The following is a 21789-nucleotide window of genomic DNA, read 5'->3' as shown; positions in this document are numbered from 1 at the left end:
AGAGTATAGGGATAGAGGGTACATACCTCAATATCATAAAAGCCATCTATGAAAAACCTACAGTGAATATCATTCTCAGTGGGGAAAAGCGGAGAGCTTTTCCCCTAAGGTCAGGAATGCGGCTGGGATGTCCACTATCACCACTGCTATTCAACATAGTATTAGAAGTCCGAGCCACAGAAATCAGACAACAAAAAGAAATAAAAGGCATCCACATCAGCAAAGAGGAAGTCAAACTCTCACTCTTTGCAGATGATATGATAGTGTATGTGGAAAACCCAAAAGACTCCACCCCAAAACTGCTGGAACTCATACAGGAATTCAGTAAAGTGGCACGATATAAAATCAATGCACAGCAATCAGTGACATTCCTATACACCAACAACAAGACAGAAGAGAGAGAAATCAAGGAGTCGATCCCATTTACAATTGCACCCAAAACCATAAGATACCTAGGAATAAATTTAACCAAAGAGGCAAAGAATCTGTACTCAGAAAACTATAAAATACTCATGAAAGAAATTGAGGAAGACACAAAAAATGGAAAAACGTTCCATGCTCATGGATTGGAAGAACAAACATTGTGAGGATGTCAATGCCACCTAGAGCAATCTACACATTCAATGCAATCTCCATCAAAATACCATCCACTTTTTTCAAAGAAATGGACAAAGAATCCTAAAATTTGTATGGAACCAGAAGAGACCCCGAATAGCCAGAGGAATATTGAAAAAGAAAAGCAAAGCTGGCGGCATCACAATTCCGGACTTCCAGCTCTATTACAAAGCTGTCATCATCAAGACAGTATGGTACTGGCACAAAAACAGACACATAGATCAATGGAACAGAATCGAGAGCCCAGAAATGGACCCTCAGCTCTATGGTCAACTTATCTTTGACAAAGCAGGAAAGAATGTCCAGTGGAAAAAAGACAGTCTCTTCAACAAATGGTGTTGGGAAAATCGGACAGCCACATGCAGAAGAAAGAAATGGACCATTTCCTTACTCCACACACAAAAATAGACTCCAAATGGTTGAAAGACCTAAACGTGAGACAGGAGTCCATCCAAATCCTAAAGGAGAACACAGGTAGCAACTTCTTTGCCCTCAGCTGCAGCCACTTCTTCCTAGAAAGATCGCCAAAGGCAAGGGAAGCAAGGGCAAAAATGAACTATTGGGATTTCATCAAGATAAAAAGCTTTTGCACAGCAAAAGAAACAGTCCACAAAACCAAAAGACAACCGACAGAATGGGAGAAAATGTTTGCAAATGACATATCAGATAAAGGGCTAGTATCCAAAATCTATAAAGAACTTATCAAACTCAACACCCAAAGAACAAATGATCCAATGAAGAAATGGGCAGAAGACATGAACAGACATTTTTCCAAAGAAGACATCCAAATGTCCAACAGACACAGGAAAAAGTGCTCAACATCACTGGGCATCAGGGAAATCCAAATCAAAACCTCAATAAGATACCACCTCACACCCGTCAGAATGGCTAAAATTAACAAGTCAGGAAACGACAGATGTTGGCGGGGATGCGGAGAAAGGGGAACCCTTCTACCCCGTTGGTGGGAATGCAAGCTGGTGCGGCCACTCTGGAAAACAGTATGGAGGTTCCTCAAACAGTTGAAAATAGAGCTACCATATGATCCAGCAATTGCACCACTAGGTATTTACCACAAAGATACAAATGTAGGGATCCGAAGGGGTATGTGCACCCCAATGTTTATAGCAGCAATGTCCACAATAGCCAAACTGTGGAAAAAGCCAAGATATCCATCGACAGATGAATGGATAAAGAAGATGGGGTATATATATACAATGGAATATTATGCAGTCATAAAAAGGAATGAGATCTTGCCATTTGCAATGATGTGGATGGAACTGGAGGGTGTTATGCTGAGTGAAATAAGTCAATCAGAGAAAGACATGTATCATATGACCTCTCTGATATGAGGAATTCTTAATCTCAGGAAACAAACTGAGGGTTGCTGGAGTGGTGGGGGGGTGGGAGGGATGGGGTGGCTGGGTGATAGACATTGGGGAGGGTATGTGCTACGGTGAGCGCTGTGAATTGTGTAAGACTGTTGAATCACAGATCTGTACTTCTGAAACAAATAATACAATATATGTTAAGAAAAAAAAAGAAGAAAAAGATAGCAGGAGGGGAAGAATGAAGGGGAGTAAGTCAGAGGGGGAGACAAACCATGAGAGACGATGGACTTTGTAAAACAAACTGAGGGTTCTAGAGGGGAGGGGGTGGGGGGGATGGGTTAGCCTGGTGATGGGTATTAAAGAGGGCACATTCTGCGTGGAGCACTGGGTGTTATGCACAAACAATGAATCATGGAACACTATATCAAAAACTAATGTTATAATGTATGGTGATTAACATAACAATAAAAAATTTTAAAAAAAGATATATGCACCCATATGTTCACTGAAGCATTATTCACAATAACCAAGATAGGGAAACAACCTAAATGTCCAACAGTGGATGACTGGATAAAGAAGATGTGGTATATATACACAATGGAATATCACTCAACCATAAAAGATAATGAAATCTTGCCATTTGCAGCAACATGGATGAACTCGAGGGCATCATGCTAAATGAAATAAGTCAGGCAAAATTTTATATAAAATATAAAACTCATTGATACAAGGAACAGATTGGTGGTTGCCAGAGGCAGGGGTTTGACAGTGGGAGAAATGGGTATACTGTTTTCGTTTTTGCTTTAGGTTAAATAAATTGAATTAAAAAACAAAAACTGTTTAGGATGTTCCCCAGTTGCCAAAATAGAATTTACTACTAGAACTCAGTTTGTTATTCTTAGACAACAAAGTGATTACCCTGTGAATCAGTTCGATGCCTTTCACCCAAAAAGAGTAAAACCCTGAGTCATTGTGACCTTTACCTGACAGAACACATTAGTCTTCAATTCTCTAGCACAGCCCGTCAACCAGGGGAACCAGGGACAGTTCTCTGCTAAGGGCAAATCCCTAAGCTGCTGAAAATCCTTTCACTCCTAAACTCATAATTCTAGATTTTGGTTTCCCTAGGTTTTGGAGAACATTATAATGATTCTTTTGGAAAAAATTCTCTATAAAACACATAAACTTATTCAAAATTTACTACTTAATGCTTCTTTAAAAATATTGCCAGGAATAGTGTATTTAGAGGGCAATATATACACTTATTAGTAGAACCAGTTTAAATAATAAGCTGTTTAACTAAAGTATAACATATACACATATATGTTATATATATTTAACATATATATACACAATATAAAAATATACTGTGTAATATATATGGAACAAAATTTCAACTGAATATATTAATATTTTCTTATATATTTTCTCAAATCTAAAATGAAATGTGCATTGTGTGTGTATGTGCACATAATTCCTCCCCACAATATACACATAGGTGGATTCCCATTTGTTTTAAGGAGTAAATTGCTATGTATTTCCTATTATGTTATTCAAGTGGATTCAATGTTATAAAAATTGTGAAATGCAGGAAGCAAGACAAATTGTGCATTAGCAAGTCTCTTGGTGACCTTCCAGCTTGGCTGTCCCAATCTTCCACTGACATCTTAGGACAAGTAAGAGTGATTCAGGTTACAGATTCAAGGTCTCCTTTCAGGAAAAGAGGTAAGGAGAAAAATTAGATAGTTGAAGGCTCCTGTAGCTTTTCACAGAAAATTTTCATCATGTTTTATATCATTTAGTAAAAATTTTTAGCTCATGCATGACTGCATAAAAAAGCAGCAAACACTGAGTCAAATTGCAAAACTATTTTATTTCATTCTGCTTAATAAAAAATAATTCCCATTAAAGTTCACATTAAAAAAGAGACTGAGGGGAAACAGAGCCTGAGGCTACCCATATATGAGAAAAACAAATTATTTTAATTGATCTCAAAACATAATATCCAGTGACTACATCTAATTTCTGGGTAGTGAGTAGCAATGGTTATACCTATATTATCAATATGTTCATACTTGCTGAAGCTCAATAGCCTAGACAGTGCATCAATGTACACTGGACATTATTTGCTTTCATGAGAATTTATTGAGCAACATCTAAGCCCAGGAATATAATGAGTACAGCACATGTTAATTAAGATGAATAATTCTCATTCCCTGTCTTCAAGGGGCTTACCTTGGGGTGCTTTGAGAGAAGGAGGCACAGATCTCAAAACAAGGAACTAATACAAGCCATAATGAAGTAGATGCTTTAGAGTGATAGGAGTTTAGGCTTTCAGACTGAGGAGCAAAAATGATTGCAAATTAATATAAAAATATTCTGGAATGGAAGAAAACCTAAAAAGGGAAAGAGGAAAATATAAAACAAAAGGAGGAAGAGAAGCTGTTCTCTCAGAATTTATCTTTAAAAACAAGACAAAAAGAGATGATGAACTCTTTTTTTGTGTTTTAACTTATTTTATTTAAATTCAATTAGTTAACATATAGTGTATCATTAGTTTCAGATGTAGAGTTCAGTTATTCATCCGTTGCATATAACACCCAGTGCTCATCACATCACCTGCCCTCCTTTATGCCCATCACTCAGTTACTCCTTCTCCCCACCCACCTCCCCTCCAACAACCCTGTTTCTTTCCTATAGTTAAGAGTCTTTCATGGTTTGTCTCCCTCTCTGATTTCTTCCCATTCAGTTTTCCTTCCCTTCCCTATAATCCTGTTTTGTTTCTTAAGTTCTGCACATGAGACCATACGATAATTGTCTTTCTCTGATTGACTTATTTCGCTTAGCATAATACCCTGCACACCATTGTTTATAGCAGCAATGTCCACAATAGCCAAACTATGGAAAGAGCCCAGTTGTCCATTGACAGGTGAATGGATAAAGTACACAATGAACTTTTAATTTATATTCCCAATAGCCTGTGCCATGACAGAAGAGAGAATGTCTATTTTAAGTCCCAGGTACCTGGCACAGTTCCTTGGCATGTGGAAATAGGTGTTCAATAGGCATTTCTTAGTAACTTTTCCCTATTTCCACCCCCCACCTCCTCCCTCACACTTTTCCCTATACCCCCTTACCCCCCTCCTCCTCCTCACTCTCTTTCCCTCTCTGTCTTGCTTCAGGATCATTTACCATGCTAAATTAAGCTCTCCATCATCCTTTTCCTATCTTAATAGGATTATATTAGATTAAGCCAGATAGAATTCTGCTTTTAAGGCAAAGGATTAAAAAGCAACAATTTCACATGGTTCAACCCAGTAATTTAACTGGTATACAGGAGTTAATCTATTCACTCCAACAAGAAACTAAGACAAACAACTGATCATAGTGAACTAGCATAACATGATAAATTTTCTCATATATATATGTATATATATATATATATATGAGATATATACATATATATATATAATCAATCAAAACAGTCTATAGGAAGAAATGATGTGGCTGTTAACAATAGTGACAAGGTTATCAACAATTGAATATGCACTCCAAACCTTGGGCTTTGAGTATGTAACTGGGTCGTATACGAGAAATTGACCAGCATCTGGACACTCAGTCTGGCTGCTACCCACTATTCATCGTTCCTCACTAGCAACAGTTTAAAAATATTAATGCTTTAATTTCAATTTAGTGTACGTATCCCACTGTGGCTCTCCTTCTTCTGTTCCTACAAACATTCACACTCTGGTCCCAATCTGATAGTCATTCCCAGTTTCACACTCTGTTTTAAAAAAAGCCCTGAACTCTGGGGGCTCGATTGTGATAAGGAGTAATGAACGTATGTAGCCAAAGTGATTATGTGCCTGGTATTGGGTTAAGAATTATGATAGAATGCTACCTATCCTCACAACAGGGATTTGTGTCCTTAACTGAAAGGGTGACCATATAATTCATCATCCAGATATAGACACTGCTTGAGAGTGAAAGGTGGCCTCTTAATAATTACACATGGACAGCAAACCTAAACAGAAACTATTCCAGGCAATTGGACACATATAATTACACTGTAATTTAAGTATTTTCTCGAAACACATCCTGTGTGATACTCTGTGTAAAATAACTAACTCACTAGAGAGTGATTTAGATATCAAGAATGAAAGGTCACAATATGTTATTATCTATATAGGTTAACTTTATCTCCTTCAATTTTCACATTCTAGGTTTTAGTTTTCTGTGGGACCTTGTGGTAGATTCTACACATTTTGTTTCATGACTTCTGGTGGATAGTACAAATTTTTCTCATTTTCCTTGTTTTTTCCAGATTCATTTGGAAGGAAAGAAATTTTCCTCCTTGAGATCAGATATTGTTCTGTTATTCACATAATACTTTGTTCTATACCATGCTTCCACAAATACAACCCTTTCTAATTTGATTAGAAAATGAGTAAACTAAAGTAAAATTATGTGAGAATATTTGGTGAATTATCTTTAATTGTGAGGAGCAAGGTATAGAGTGTAACAAATTCAGGCCAAAAGTCAAACCACTCATATTTTAATTTTATATTTGCTATTAACCTTCTATGATGTTAAATAAGCCCCCATATTCTCAAAGAAACAAGTTGAGGAAAGAACAATCTCAGTGCCTTCTTTGTGCTAAGATGGTGTGAAATGATGTATGAATCTCATTGGTCCCTTACAACAGCACCATTCCCCATGTGCAAGTTCGTAACTGATGAAATTGAGTAACTTGCTCCAAACCTTCACTTAGTAAATGGTAGGGCAGGATTTAAATCCAGGTCTACCTGCAAAATCCATGCTGCCAGTAATTTGTTTACTTATTTTGAAAATTGGAATCTTTCCCATGATTCAAAAGATTATTGTAAAGATTCAAAGAATAAACGAATGCTACATGTCTAAAAACTTTTAAACCATCTATATTTTTGGATAGAATCTTTCCCTTTTATTTTTTTATTAATTTCTTGACTTTTTATTCAGGATTTAAATAAAATTTTTGAAATACTCATCACATTTTATAACAAAAAAATAGATCACAAACATTTTGCAAAGTAGTATCTAATTCCCTTTGTATTCACATCAAGTGTGACACCCCCACACTGGGACAGCATGTCTGTTCCCAGGGGTTCTATGCCATGGGCATTTGCATCTTTCTTTTATCACTACTCTAGGTCACTCTAACATTTCAAAACAACTGCTTTGTCTTGTGTTCATATTGGGAGTCTTTATTAAACAAAGGTACAGTTTGTTTTTAATTATTATGTCATTCCACCTTCATCTATAAGATGATATTCTAGCTCAATCAGCTACAGCACTATTTCAGGCAAAGAAGAAGGTGAGAGGAGAACAAAGCAGTACACGGTTAGTCTCTATTTTCGAAGCATCACCTGAGGCTTCATTCAGATAATTTCAATTAACTTTTATGGAAGTTACTCAGCTAAAACCCTAGCAAATGCTACTGTAACTAGATTCAGTGCTCTAGAGCTACACAACTGCTGAGGAATTTAATCTATAATTTTTTCCAAGTGTATCAAAAAATATTGCTCCCAAGACTGACCTATGTGACATGTTCCCCATGGTCTAATGCAAATTAGGATGACTGTGATATAAAGATCTCTGAGACCAGGGTCATAATGGAAACATTAGCAGACCCTTCACTACAGAAGCCCTGCGGGGGGCCATTAAGATACTTTATGGAAGTGCTAGTGCCAGCCCGAAAGCAAATGGCAAAGAGCAGGAAACATAAGTGACTGTAAAAAGAAAACAAAACAAAAATCCAATAAGAGACAATGAAGACATCATTAAAAACATAAACGCAATGAAAATGCCTATGGTGTATTTTCCATTATCTGTGACCTTGGGTTTCAGTTTTGGCTCTGTGTTCATTATCAGTTTAAGAAAAATACTGCCTTAGACTCCTAGGCTCACACATTCTTTGCATGATTCCTTAGAAGAGGAGGGGCAAAGCCCTAAGCTAGCTGTCAAAAAACAATTTACTATAAATTGTAAGAGTAAAAAATCCTCTAAGAGTTTTCCCTCTGCACTCTTCATTATTGTCTCTCAGGGAACCCACCCAGGATGACAGGAATATAAAAATTAGATTGAGGTCTTTTACACTGTTTTGACAGTTCATATCCTCCCGGTGTGTTATTTATATTAACAAATTCAGTTTTCTACCTCAAAAAGACAGCTGGTTAACAAAACGCTGTTGAACAAAAGAGATCTCTTAGCCATGGTTAAACTGTCAGGTTATCTCAGATTAGAACCACAGATAACAGTAACCTACGTTAAGGAACGCAGATTGTGATCCAAATTTGTAAGTGATTTCCATCAAGCTCTTTTTAAAAATAACAATTAAATAGTTTCCTCAACTCCTAAGGTATTGGTGTTTAGCTTTTCCTTCTGTAGTTTTTCTTTCTTTAGCATAAAACCAATTTTTTTTTTTTTTGCTTGAAGTGAAATAGGTGCTATTTACTTGAAGTGAAGTGAAAAATTGGGGCTAGTTTCTCAACTACTTTCCGTCAGAAGACACTTCATTCCAGGTATCCCAAGGTTAAATTTGATGTCAGCACTGACTATCAGAAAAACATCCCCATTTCTTCCATTTACCTTGCATGTATAAATTCAGTCTTTACATAATCTCTCTTTTTTTTTGTAGAGCACTAAATTAAATGTGCCACAAACTGTATTTTTCCAACATTTAGTTGATGTTTGATGAAAAATTTGGCAACTTAACTGTCATAAAAATGATTAAGTAGAATTATATTGGCAAGGCTCAACTATCACATAATGTTTGGGAAAGTGGATAGGAAGGAAGATAGTGAATAGGAAAGTCTCTTGCTCTTCTCTCTCTCTCTCTCTCATCAAATAATGTTTCTATGAGAATCTTCCATAATTAAAACTTAGGTCCTAAAGAATTAACCATGAAGCATATTGGGGTTTACTCTTTGTGATCAGTCTGAAATAGATTGCTTTGTTTTCCTTAGAAATAGTCACTTTCCCAGTAAATTAAATTATATTAATAATTTTTGCTCATTACCAGTAGAATTTCCCCCTCAATTTTCTACTTGTGCAATTCTAAGTAAAAGTTCTACTTTAAAAAATTATTAGATTTGAACCAGAAAATAGAAATTATTTGCAGGAATATTATATTTCTCTTTTTTTGAAATTCTTTTAAAACTGACCTATATATAGCATTCATGAGGCTTATATATGGTTAATATTTGAGGATTTCCCTTTGTACTTGATAGAGTTCAGGACATGCTAACTCCAAATATGGCACTTTGACGTATTGACTATTTTAAGCTGAAGGAGTTTGAGAAAATGGCAGAAGTAGAAAGGTCACTCTGACCTTCGCCCCACCCTTCTCTACTGAAACAGATCATAAAATTCTCACGTGAGAGGTGCCCTCCCTATGACCAGAGAAAAGGATGTTCCTTTTCTCTGAAGACAAAGATACCCCCAAAAGAATCCTAGCAAATGGGCCTTGCTAAATCTTCCCATTTACTACACTTACCTCATATCCTCTTTGGGGAAAATTAATACTCTAATAGAAGACAAATAGAGAAACATTCCATGGTCATGGATAAAAGTTCTTGATGTTATACAGATGACGGTACTGTATCTTTTCTTCTATAAATTTAGTACAAAATCAATTGAGATCTATTTAGGTATTTGAGAACTCAGTAAAGTTACTTAAAATGTTATTTGAAAAATAAAGGTCTACAAATGACTAAAACCTTAAAAAGGAAGAATAAACAGGGAGAACTTGTTCTATCAGATTTTTTTTTAAATTGAAGTATAATTAGCATACAGTGTCATATTACTTTCAGGTACAGTATGATTCAGCAGTTGCATGCATTACCTTCTCCTCATTATGATAAGTGTATTCTTTTTTTTTAAGATTTTTATTTATTTATTTGAGAGAGAGAGAAAGCATGAGCAGGGCAGGGGCAGAAGGAGAAGCAGACTCCGTGCTGAGCAGGGAAACCAACACAGGGTTCAATTCCAGGATCCTGGGCTATCCTGTAAGATTTGAAGACATATATTCTAAAATGCAGGCCCTGGGTCCTGAGCTGGGTGTGCTTTCATATGGAAAAAAGACCCAGGTAAGGATTCCACTAACTATCTTTCAGATCCCAAAGAAGGAAGCCCAAGGAAAAGCCCAAGGAAAATAATAAAGGCCTAAAAGACTGTATCCCCACTGTGAGGTAAAGTAATTCTACACTAGTGAAAATGTGAACTAATGAAGACGTTCATTTACCAATAAGTTTAGCAAGTCTTTCAACCTTGAATAATAACGTGTGGAGAGGCAGGCAGAGGTTGTCTTCTAAGCCAAAGGGTGGAATTGATGGAGAGTCATCTCTATGGTGAGCGTGGGAGCATGGGCATTTTGGGAAATGAGCTTCTTTTATGAAAATATTGGATCATAAGGGTGTATCATAAGTCACTGAGCCATTTTCAGACTCTTGAAAAATCAATTTGTGCCTAATTGTTTAGCATAAATAATTCTGTCATATATTGGTAAATTTAAAGCATTTGATACCTGTTTCTGTCTGTCCATCCATCTATACTGTTTGCAAACACACACACACACACACACACACACACACACACACACACACACACACATCCCTAAATACCCTTTTACATAAGTACTTGTAAGATGGCTATTTACTTTCAGGATGAGCAGGCTCACATTTGCCCTGAGGAAGATTAATATAGTTCACTTTGCCCAGTAGCTTTCTTTCCATTTTTTCACATTTAATATTGACTCTGAAGTCAATAGCATAGATTTGACAATCAATAGGCACCATTTTGATTCAGTCATTAGCACTTACATAGGTGACCGAGACCTGCTTACAATCTCAAAATGTATGCTATAAGAGAACAGGACTAAGAAGAAACCAACTCAAGGCCAATTTCTTGATCAAGAATTTTGCTATCGCCTATACTTGTTCTAGATTCTGGCTTAACGGTGGCAAAACCACTTTTTTTATTTAATATTAAGACGATTCTTTCTCCAACTCAGTATGGAATTTTAACTTAATATATTAAGCCTAGATTAAAGCAAATATAATTCCCATACTTATTCAAACTCCCTTCCTTCCTTTCCCCAATATTTCCACCCAAAGTCTACCATTCTCAGCTTGGTTGTCTGTAGAAAAATATTTTTATATATTCTAGAGTCTACCTCTTGTTTGCCCTCTCAAACATTATTTATAAAGGTATGTGAAAGGACACTCAGATCAGAACCCAGGACCTTTATTTTAGAATATATGTCTTCAAATCTTATAGGATAGCCCTCGCTTCAACAGCACATACTCGAGAATTGAAATGATACAGAGATTAGCATGGCCCTTGCACAAGGATGACATGCAATTCATGAAATGTTCCATATTTTGGAGTGAAGTAGATAAAGGGGATTAAGAATATACTTCAGTCATTAGTTCAATAAATATTTATTGAGGGACTTCATTTTGCCATTCAGAGGGCTTGCTTGATCCAATGGTAAAAAAAATAGGCAAGATCTGTGCTCTCTGAAGTTGATGTAAAAGAAGTAAAGTAATTACAAATTGTGATGAATGAATGCTATGAAGTAAATAAAAAGGGAGCTGAAATAGAAAATAGTGGAAAGGAATGATTTTGGATGGGGCTTTTTCATTGGCAAATCCAAGTGGGAGGACCAGGTGAATTTTTTTTTTTGATGTTTTTAACACGTTCATTTAAACTTTAGTAACAAATCACCAAAATACAAATATAGAGCAAGAATATTATTTAATGAACTAGTAGAGAGAAATTTATCACAATTCTATCAAGTCATCTTGATGCATCAAATAAAAGTTCCAAAGTTCTAAACAAAGACTTGCCTTGATGGTATTATCATAATTGGCAATAGCAGATTTGGGCTGTCTCATTTTAGTCATGTGACTAAGTGAGGCATATTCTCCAGAAGCCACACCAACTAGCACCACATCAAGAAGATTGAACTGCTCTGGGAAGGAATTCCAGAAATGGGGCACCCAAGGGCTAGGATCTGAGATGTTCAGCAAAGAACCTCTCCTGCAGAAGAGCCAAGTCACTACTCTCTAATTCTTAACCAAGGACCCCAAGGGGTATATGTGTATGTATGTGTACGTGTGTGTGTGTGTGTGTGTGTGTGCACACGCGCATGTGTATGTGGGTAGATAAGCCATTGAAACTATGCTCTGAAGTGTAATCTGAAGACAGTGAAAATCTCACACAATTTGGAGAAGACAGGATTTCTTGTATGCAACCGAAATTATTTTTAGCAAAGCAGTCATTTATAAATAACTGCATTACATCTTTCATGACTAATTTCTGTATCTAAATACTAACCGTGAAGCACAAAAGATGCCTTAACTCATGCCAAGTTCATGTAAAGCTGTATAATGTCATTTTTGGAAGACAAATTGCATTTGCTCTGGAGCTTTGCACACACATGCGATAAAACACCCCCAGCAAATGTCTGTAGCCACTTGAACATATACCACCTCCTGTGGTTTCTCCATATATCAAATGCAGCTGGGATGATTTAAAGATTATCTGTTAAGAATGCATCTAGCCTACATTTTTAAAATATAAGTTCCAGCCAATAGATGAGCTAAATGATCCTTTATTGCCACACAGCTCTTACTACCTTTCCGAGAAATCAGCAGTGTAAATATTCCACCCTGTGTCAACTAACACAGAAACTGGTAGAGCTAGGTTGCTGGAAACTTGGCATGGTGTGTAAATTCACAAGAATCCATCAAGCTCTTCTATTATTTATACTGTAAGATTTGTAGGCTGTCTGTAGAGTAACAGGTGTAGCCCCTATGGGTCAACAACCACCTGAATAATGCATGGGAAAAGGAAAGCAATACCACATACACCACAGTTTGGTATTGTTCACTTTGGGGAATATCTTTCCCTATAATGGCTGCCTAAAAAAAATCTTCCTTAGCAGTCATCCATACACTGTATGGTCATATGTGATAGTTAAGGCCACTTCCTTTGTGATTGACAGACCAATGTTGAATCCTGGTTTTACCAGTTACTATTTCCTGCTTTTTTGTTTGGTCAAGACATTTTAAACTCAGTTGAATTCAGTCTTCCTCAGAAGAAGCAAAACAATATGTACATAATTAGTTTCTAGTTAGCAGAACACTAGCAACTGGATTCTATTATTAACTTACATATATGAAGGTCTCAATTATTAGATAGAAGGGACAGAGACAGAAAGACAGTTATTTTTATTTGGAAATTAGTAAGGTCAAAAATATGTGTTATAAGAGGTTGTATGTTACAATGACTTATTGTCATAATGTATTAATTTAATAGAGATTCTGGATATCATCAACAGTAATCACAGAGAATGTGTTTGTATGATGAGGGAAAAGGAGGAGATCCATAGCACCCTAAAGTTCCTTTTGTAACTCAAACCATAGAACTAGCATGTCACAGAACCTCTGTCATTAAATATTATCATTTGGACAACAAAATGCGGATCCAAAAATAGGTTATGGAGAGTTAAGTAGCTGTCATAATCCTCTATATGTAAAGGACATCTCATTTAGGAGGATATATATATACGAGGGATAAAGAAGGCTAAGTGAATTGACTGAGGTTTCCAGTTAGTAGTGGAGGAAAATATACTACTTACTGCTGTTAATAAGTCATAGACAATGAAAATGCAAAATGATCATAACAGTAAATTCTAATAATATGATCTAGTATTTACTGAGCATTTACTCTGTGCCGGGCATGCTGCTAACTGTGCCTCATGTGCTATTGCCTCATTGAATTCTCATGATAATCCTAAGAGGTAGGCACAAATATTAAAGTTTGGTTTTCTAGATAGGAAAACTCAGGCTCAATGAGCTTAAGAAAGTTGTCTGTGGCCACACAGGGAACAAGAGGTAAAGCCAGATCTCTTTGACTCCAAAGTTCAGAATTATGTGGCTCTTTAAATTTTTCTAGTCTAAACTTAATAGGATTATTTGCTTCTCCGTAAACAACCAGATGAACATTTTTGCTATGGTGCCCAATGCAATCAAGACAACGACATATGAGAGAGATGAATGCCTACCTTCCTCCAATAAAAGTGTTTCTTTTAAAAATAAGGGAATGAAATCTCTATAAATCTTGTCAGCTTTGTTTTGAAATTTTCTTACTATGACTCATAAGCATAAAAACCAAAGCTGCCATGAAAGATGGAGAATCCAAACAAAGTTGGAAAAAATGTATTTTTTGAGTCTCTATAATACCGTCAATGCACTTTATTTTTGTGACCTTGTTTTCCCTAGGACATAAATACCACATTTATGTCTGTGGGGGAAGTACCGCACAAGGTGAGCCACGTTCTTTATAAGAGGGGTTCAGTTTTTCCCCCAAATGATATATCATCTCATTCTTAGAAATGTTATGGGCCCAGATGTTAACTCATAATCTCCTTGCCCTTTGGATTTGAAAACATTACAGATTTCTTACAGAACCTCTGCTCATAGTTAAAAGTTCAAGAGCAGAGGTCCGAAGAACCATTTCAGCCCTAACTCTACACTTGTGATGTCTGGCCCATTACGACTTCATGAGTCTTAAAGGCAGGGAGAAGAAAGCCCCCCCACCCCACCCCCCATGCTAGGGCTTGTTGGTTTGCTTGCTTCTTCTGTGTTTGTTTACTGGAGATGAATGCCAAGAAGGCAATTATTTCTCCTCCTAAAAACAGTCTTGACTGAGAAATGATAAACAGTCCCACCCATCGTGCAGAAAGTTGGTGAAAATCCCACAGAAACCTAGAAAAAAAATGTGAGCCAAGGAGCCTGAATACAAATGCTGGAGAAGAGAAAGACTAGGGAAGGAGGGAAAAGGGGAGGGGATGGAGCAGGAACAGGAGTAGGAAGCAGTGCTGAGAAGTGACACAAGGAACAAGGAAAGAGATGAAGGAAATGAGAGTAAGAGGTGCTCCAGGAAGTGAAGTGAGTCTCTGTATCCTCAAAGGATTTACCATCCTGTGGTGCCGAGCACTCCTGCAAAAATCAAAGACAGAAACCTAGAGAAAACAAACTTGGCAGTAATCACAGAGATGACATGGGACTTCTAAAGAGCTCAGGAGAAACTACCTGAACATAAAATGTAGCCAGGAGAGGTGAAAAAGTCACTGGCTCTTGAGAGCCTGTGCTGGCAGGCAAAATTCAACTCTGCCTTATAGTCTCTTATGTGTGAAATTAGATAGCTAAACCCCCAAAAGAAAAGTAAGAAGTCCCATCTGTTTTAACCAAAGGAAACACCTGATAATAAGAGAAATATTCACTTAATTGGTAAGCAAGCAAGCAAACAATAACTATAGACCAAAGGAATTCCATATAATGGACAAGAGTTTCTCACTCAATTAAGAAAATACCGTTTTCTTCTTAGAGCCAGGGCAATCTATAAAATCCCTACCAATAAAATTGTAATACGCATATTAGAGAAGACTTTTTATTTTAATTTTTGTGACACGGTTTGTAAAAGACTTTAACAAAAGACATTTCAATCAGTAGAGTGACACACCTCCCAAAGCTCATGTTTTTGCTCAAATTTCAGAAAACTAGCATTTTAGAAGTACAACTGGAAAAGTTGTAATTGAAACCAATTATTAGGCAATTTTAGGCAAAGAACTGCACAATTAGCACCTTTGTTACCAGAAAGCTAGTAAAAGTGGACTGAGGAAGTGAGAGGAGGAAAAAAAGAGGATATTTTCAAAGAAAATTGTATGTCAGGCTTGACTTAAAACCCATTTGACCCTGCAGTTGTACTGTATAGCATATATATATAAAACAAAATACCACAGGCTGGGTGGCTTCAACAACAAGGATTTCTTTTCTCACCGTTTTAGAGGTCAGAAGTTCATGATCAGAGTGCCAGGAAGGCTGGGTTTGGGTGAGGGTTCCCTTCCTGGCTTGTAGACAGCTGCTTTCTTGCTAAGTCCTCACGTGGCCTTTCCTTAGTACGTGAGTGCAGAGAATGAGAGAAATTTCTCTCTTGTTTTTCTTAGAAGACCAGTAATTCCATCATGAATGTTCCACCCTCCACCCTAATCTAACCCTAATTACCTCCCCAAAGCTCCATCTCCAAGTTAGGACTTCAACATATTAATTTTGGGGAAGGCACAAGCATTCATTCTATAATGCATATGTATATTTATAATCACTCAATAAAAGCTAAATCCTTTTCTTTTTATTTTTTATATTATTTTTTAAAATTTTATTATATTATGTTAATCACCGTACATTACATCATTACTTTCTGATGTAGCGTTCCATGGTTCATTGTTTGTGTATAACACCCAGTGCTCCATTTCAGTACATGCCCTCTTTAATACCCACCACCAGGCTAACCCATCCCCCACCCCTCTCCCCTATAGAACCCTCAGTTTCTTTCTCAGAGTCTATAGTCTCTCATGGTTCGTCTCCCCCTCCGATTTTCCCCCCTTCATTTTATCCTGCCTACTATCTTCTTCTTTTCTTTTTAACATATAATGTATTATCTTTTCCAGAGGTGCAGGTCTGCGATTCAACAGTCTTACACAATTCACAGCGCTCACCATAGCACATACCCTCCCCAATATCTATCACCCAGCCACCCCATCCCTCCCACCCCCCACCACTTCAGCAACCCTCAGTTTGTTTCCTGAGATTAAGAATTCCTCATATCAGTGAGACCATATGATACATATCTTTCTCTGGTTGACTTATTTCACTCAGCATAACACCCTCCAGTTCCATCCACGTCGTTGCAAGTGGCAAGATTGCATTCCTTTTGATGGCTGCATAATATTCCATTGTATATATATACGACTTCTTCTTTATCCATTCATCTGGGGATGGACATCTTGGCTCTTTCCATAGTTTGGCTGTTCTGGACATTGCTGCTATAAACATTCGGGTGCATGTACCCCTTCGGGTCCCTACATTTGTATCTTTGGGGTAAATATCCAGTAGTGCTATTGCTGGGTCATAGAGTGGCTCTATTTTCAACTGTTTGAGGAACCTCCATACTGTTTTCCAGAGTGGCTGCACCAGCTTGCATTCCCACCAACAGTGTAGGAGGGTTCCCCTTTCTCCGCCACCCCGCCAACATCTGTCGTTTCCTGACTTGTTAATTTTAGCCATTCTGACTGGCGTGAGGAGGTATCTCATTGAGGTTTTGATTTGGATTTCCCTCATATCAAGCGATGTTGAACACTTTTTCATGTGTCTGTTGGCCATTTGGATGTCTTCTTTGGAAAAATGTCTGTTCATGTCTTCTGCCCATTTTTTGATTGGATCATTTGTTCTTTGGGTGTTGAGTTTGATAAGTTCTTTCTAGATTTTGGATACTAGCCCTTTATCTGATATGTCATTTGCAAATATCTTCTCCCATTCTGTTGGTTGTCTTTTGGTTTTGTGGACTGTTTCCTTTGCTGTGCAAAAGCTTTTTATCTTGATGAAGTCCCAATAGTTCATTTTTGCCCTTGCTTCCCTTGCCTTTGGCGATGTTTCTAGGAAGAAGTGCCTGCGGCTGAGGTCGAAAAGGTTGCTGCCTGTGTTCTCCTTTAGGATTTTGATGGACTCCTGTCTCACATTGAGGTCTTTCAACCATTTTGAGTCTATTTTGTGTGTGGTGTAAGGAAATGGTCCAGTTTCATTCTTTTGCATGTGGCTTTCCAATTTTCCCAACATCATTTGTTGAAGAGACTGTCTTTTTCCATTGGACATTCTTTCCTGCTTTGTAGAAGATGAGGTGACCATAGAGTTGAGGGTCCATTTCTGGGCTCTCGATTCTGTTCCATTGATCTATGTGTCTGTTTTTGTGCCAGTACCATACTGTCTTGATGATGACAGCTTTGTAATAGAGCTGGAAATCCGGAATTGTGATGCCACGAGCTTTGCTATTCTTTTTCCACATTCCTCTGACTATTCGGGGTCTTTTCTGGTTACATACAAATTTTAGGATTATTTGTTCCCTTTCTTTGAAAGAAGTTGATGGTATTTTGATAGGGATTGCATTAAATGTGTAGATTGCTCTAGGTAGCATTGACATCTTCACAATATTTGTTCTTTGAGCTAAATCCCTTTCAATGTCTCTATTATATCCCATGTCTCTGCATGACCTGTCTCTCCCACCCACTACTGCTTATCTTTCCACTCAGCACCTTGCTTGTTCTATTGCAGCCACAATAGTGTCTTTGAGCCCTCTGAATGCACTAAGACTGCTCTCATTTTGCAGTGTTTCCATTTGCTGTTTCCTTAACATGAAATATGCTTCTCCCAGGTAGCTATCTGATTTACTCTTTGCTCAAATGTTACTGCATCAGGAGGGTTTTCCTGAACATCCTATATAAAAGAGCAACCTTGCTTGCCCACCCCCATCCCACCTTGGCATGCTATCTCTTTTATCTACTTCGGTATATATATTTTTTACCATCTTAGTGTCCCATCAGGGAACAATGTGTTTCATTCACCTCTGTATCTTCTATGTCTAAGCTTATGTTGGCACACAGTGGTTCTCAAATAAATCTTTGCTAAAGTATGTTTAAATGAATAAATTATGTGCTATGTATATTTTACAAAGACACACTTAATGGATCCTTGTACTCACTATTGTTACACAGAGGGTCTGGATTATACTTCTTGGAAATACACCACTCTGCTTTGGGAAAAAATGTTTCAGGAAGCATTCTTTTTCCCACACAACAATCTTTATAACTATAGCGTGTTACTCACCTAATCAAAAAGTAGCCTGAGCAAATCACAATTTTGTAGAGTATTGTTTATGCTCTGTACCCCTTTTAGGGTAACAGGTTATTAACCATTATGTTGTTTGAAATTGAACATTCTATAGACTGAACCAAAACAATACTTTTACTTAAAGTATAATTCAAAATTTAGTAAGGACTGCCAAGAGAATTATTGAGAACACCTAACCTATATAATGAAGTGAGAATTCTCTACACATACACTATTTAGGAGGTAATAAAGTGTGGGGGAAATGACATATTTGTCATATTTGTATTATTATACAAAATGGAGTACTGAGGGAAACTTTCAATTCCTCCTTTCAAAGAACTGTGGAAACTCAGCTAGCTTTGGCTAGGTAAATAATTCCCTTTCTGGTCTTGTTCTGGTTATTTATTGCCCATTCCACTCTGGCAAACTTAGTGACTTAAAACAACACCACATATTTAGCACAGAATCGGCAACCTGGGCATGGCACAGTGGGAAAGGCTTATCTCTGTTTCATGTGACATCCCCCAACTGGACATTGGATGACTCACTTCCAGAATGGCTCACTCACATGGCTGGCAATTTGAGGTTAGTTGTCAGCTGGAGCTCAGGGAAGGCTGAGGGCCTGGGGATTCAGTTCCTCTTGGTATGGGTCCCATCTTGTGTGCCTTTCCAGAGGCTTCCTCTTGGCCTCTTCATTTCAAGGTGTCTGGATTTACAGAGCAAGTGTCCCAAGAGAAGACGATAGAAAAACAAGAAATTTTTCTAACTTAGACTTGGAAGTCATACAGAACTTACTTCTGTTGTGTTCCATGAGCAAATCAGTCACAAAGGTCTGCCTGGGTCCAAGGAGAGGGGATAGAGATTCTGTCACTTGATGGAAGGGTTGTTAATGTCATTATAAATGGAGAACGGGGCATGGATCCAATGGTGGTGTTCATCTTGGGAAAATACAATCTACCATAGGACCTATCCTGATTTTTTTCTTCATACATTACCCAAATTCTCTGAACTCTCCTTGATGTTTCCTATACCATACTTTGCCCACACCTACCTGCTCCAGGTTGTTGCTTACTTGTATTTCAGCCCTTATTATTATAGACAACACTTCTTTTCTGCTTGTGTACCAAGCTTTTATCAACGGTGTTCCTTAGGAGGTTTGTTTTCTCCAAATTACTGGCAGGATTTTTCCCATTAATTCCTTAGTACTCTGAGAATTGCTTATTTGTTTTTGGTGATCCTAATGTTCTACTTGATCTTTCCCTTCTTTAGGTATTTTGTGTTCTTTGGCTATCTGCTTCTGGGATCTGTGTTTTCTTACCTATTATAGCAATAAAGAGAGACTTATCCTTTTCCTACTTTGATGGAAAAATAAAGCAAAAATACTAAGTTATTTGCTGAATAGGGCTTGAGAAGAAAATGAATGTTTTCCTTAATTGGGCAGAAATGTGGGTGACATGACATTGTCTCTGAAACTCTATTAATTTGCCCTTATTCAAATGGTTACATCCCCCTCTCCTCCCCAGGGCAGTTTTCCTTTTACAGCAGATTGGGTATCACAACTTTTTCTTTAAATTGAGCCTTACGAAATTGGCCCAGCAACTACCTAGCAGCCCCAAAGCCCACCCTCTTCTACTGCCTTCATGTTCCTTTCCATTCAGCTCTGGAAACTACCAGAGTCCCCATGACATTTCAGAGGATTATGGGAAATAGAGATGGAGTAGGGTTACCACTATTTTCCTCCCAGGTACACTGTGCCACCATCCCTTCAAGTGCTGTTAATATAGGCGTTTCTGCTACAGAAACCTCAAGACCACACTGCATCGGTGTATACTTCCAAACTTCAGGGACACATTTATTCTTCCTCATATGGATGAGGAGGACTGAAAAGGATAAGGATGTATGCTTCAGACTCCCAGACGCTCTTCCCAAATTCAGTCTCTCTGACTATGTTCAGCATTAATGATGGCACAGACGGGGACGTTTGTGTTCTGCAGCCCAGCACACATCCTGCTATATTTGGCTTGCCAGGCTGCCCTGGCAGGAACTGTCAATCTTTATGTGATCCTCCTGGAGTTCTCCCACTGTGTTTTAGAAAGGGAAGAGTGGTGCTTTCATTCTTACCCAAGCTTTGCTTTCTCCAGGAGACTTACCACCTCTCTCCCCCACACAACCTTCCTCTTACTTTGGGTGGGGTAATACTGCGGGCGGGGGAGAGGTGGGGAGAGTTGGTGACTAGGCATTTTCTGAACTAGCTTTTGTCACTAATACCTGGTAAGAAGGTAGTGGGCTTTCTGAGTACAGAACATGAGGTTTATTTGTTCTTGGCTTTGGATCTTTGCAAAAATTCTAGAACCTAAGTATCCTATTTGACATCCTATTATATATATTATAAAGTTTAATGCACTGATTATACTAATCTGTACATTTTCTATCAAGAATTTGGGCTACAAAAAAGATACTAGAAAGCCTCAGGCAATGTGAATCGTTAAACACTCACTTGCATCTCTCACAGCCATAACATGGGATTCTCTTACCTAATTTCAAAAACAAATGCTTTGTTGTGTGAGCTGCTTCTACAGTTTCATATGCTTCCCCTGAGATGGACACATCCTCATGCAGAATGTTTCTCCTTCCTGTCTCTGGAGATGACTCCTGAAGGAAAAAAAAAAAAAAAAAAAAAAGGATTACGCTTCAGAGAGAGTAGGAAAAACCTCTCTCAAATTCACCCAGCATCGACCAACACTCTTCTTGGTAGCTGCCTGCTTCACAGTGTTTCTTTCTCATCTTTTTTTTTTTTTCACACAAAACCCCAAAATAGAGAATTTTCTTCAGCAGAGGAAGGGTCATAAGAAGTTACAATTTTCATAACCGTCCCCTAGCAACAGACCCAGTGAATCTTTTCTACCATATTTATCTTGGGTGGCATAAACATGGGCATAGACATAAAAATATGGATAAAGATATAAATGTGGAATATACCATGAGGCTCACTGTTGTGTGAACTCTATATAGTTGTATAATATTGATTTGGTTTTCATTTATTTTGTTATTGTTATTTTGTTTTTTTTTTGCCACAAAAA

At 37.6% G+C, this 21789-nt stretch overlaps 1 long non-coding RNA gene and 1 other non-coding gene across 4 annotated transcripts in view; one reads left to right on the top strand and one right to left on the bottom strand.

Annotated features, from left to right (window-relative positions):
- LOC113925099 overlaps window positions 1-21789 on the bottom strand; it is a 108433-nt gene that overhangs the window by 44908 nt on the left and 41736 nt on the right. For 2 of the 3 annotated variants that reach the window (XR_003520910.2, XR_003520911.2), the window contains 2 exons: window positions 21244-21361; window positions 19278-19415 (listed from right to left, as the gene is read on the bottom strand). This is a non-coding gene — a long non-coding RNA (uncharacterized LOC113925099). The remainder of the gene's footprint in view (window positions 1-19277; window positions 19416-21243; window positions 21362-21789) is intronic. The other variant, XR_003520912.2, reaches the window with a different exon arrangement.
- On the top strand, window positions 11263-11365 carry LOC113926086. Its single transcript, XR_003521168.1, has one exon. It is a non-coding gene; the product is annotated as a U6 spliceosomal RNA (small nuclear RNA).

The sequence above is a fragment of the Zalophus californianus genome, chromosome 2, assembly GCF_009762305.2.
Source record: "Zalophus californianus isolate mZalCal1 chromosome 2, mZalCal1.pri.v2, whole genome shotgun sequence".
Taxonomy (NCBI): Eukaryota; Metazoa; Chordata; class Mammalia; order Carnivora; family Otariidae; genus Zalophus; species Zalophus californianus.
The sequence above is the reverse complement of the archived record's forward strand: the minus strand, read 5'-3'. Positions and strand labels throughout refer to the sequence as shown.